Here is a 1467-nt window from a genome sequence, read left to right as displayed (position 1 = left end):
CCATATTTCGCCGGTTACCTGAAGAACGATCCGCCATTTTATCGCTTCACTTGCATTCACAGCCTGACCGCAACCGTGTACAAGCCAAAAGCCAAGCATTCCTGCTCTGTCGTCGGATGCACGGATACTCTTATTTCCCTACATCACCTCCGTACCAAAGAGGATATCAGAGCGAAGTGGCTAAATTTTATTTTTCAGGCAAACGTCCCAGCTTCAGTGAGAAAAAGCGCTGTCTGTGCCAATCACTTCACACCGGACTGTTTGAGCAACCAGGGTCAATATCAGGCAGGACTGGAAGCGAGATTGTTCCTAATAGATGGATCAATACCCACTGTCCGTGGCAAAGGCACAGAAGAACGACCTGTAAGTATTTTTAAAAACAGTGCTGTTTGTGTTTCTTTGGCTATTTAGCACATAAGCTAACGCTAACCGGTGATGTAAATATGAGGCTGAGCTAACGTTACAACATTGGGCTTACTGGTCTTAGGACTCACGCTAATATTAATGTTGCCAAACCTTAATTTGTCATATCAGCACGCTTTTAAAACATGTCAGTGGACTGCTAGCCATCGTCATGTTCATGGCCGAGCAGCGCTAGCTAGCTCATCGTCCGTGGGCAACTTCTCAGTTGCTACAGCTACTGTTCTGACATGAACACGCATGGGAAACCGTCTCTTCCAAATGCTCACAGCCGATCAGACGGTGTGAAATCGTCTCAGTTGTTCGCGGACGGTGAGCAAATGTTCCGCCGTGAACACGCAGAGAGGACTGTATGAAATGCTATGTTATTCACGGCCAGTGAGCTACGTTACGTCAATTAGCATGTTGTGTTAAAGGCTAAAGGACAGTGTGTTAGATGCCCAGGAGCACCTTGACAGTCGAACGACTTCTTTTGTGTTGATATACACGTAACTACGTGTGTAGAGTTAGCTGCTGGTACAAGAGACCCGATCTGGCAGTACCAAAACTTTATGTGCAGTCAAGCAATCATTACTTTGCTTTGGAGCCGGAGACAGGAGTTACCTGTCTGCTGTGCTACGAATAATGTTAGTTATATGAAGGCATGGACACAGAAAATGGACACAATATGTATTGCCCACTTACTAAATCTAATGTGAAATGAGGGATTTGCATGGGTTTGCTCGGATTATGATTTGCCACAATTTGCCTTATCAGATTGATTGTTTTAATCATCATTTCTGTCTACATAGCTTTGTTTCATGTAACATGAGAAACAGACACATAACATATTCCTTCCTTTCGTGTTTAGCCAAGCACATCTGTACAGCAGTCTGTAGTGCATCACGTTGCCTGCCAGACTGACCAACCAGTGAAATGCACTGTTGGCACCCAGCTTTCCATGAGAACTCTCCGGCCTCACTTAAGAAGCACAGGTTTGTTGAACAAAAGCATATGATGTAATGTTAGTCACCATTTTACTCTAATGTGTAGTTTTGTTTTACTCTG

At 44.3% G+C, this 1467-nt stretch overlaps 1 long non-coding RNA gene across 1 annotated transcript in view; it reads left to right on the top strand.

The window, feature by feature from the left end:
- LOC119018769 overlaps nt 1–1467 on the top strand; it is a 2222-nt gene continuing 755 nt past the window's right edge. Inside the window, exons 1-2 of the long non-coding RNA XR_005074850.1 lie at nt 1–363; nt 1271–1394. This is a non-coding gene — a long non-coding RNA (uncharacterized LOC119018769). The remainder of the gene's footprint in view (nt 364–1270; nt 1395–1467) is intronic.

This window comes from Acanthopagrus latus, chromosome 4 (genome assembly GCF_904848185.1).
Source record: "Acanthopagrus latus isolate v.2019 chromosome 4, fAcaLat1.1, whole genome shotgun sequence".
NCBI lineage: Eukaryota > Metazoa > Chordata > Actinopteri > Spariformes > Sparidae > Acanthopagrus > Acanthopagrus latus.
This window is presented reverse-complemented; position numbering and strand designations above follow the sequence as displayed.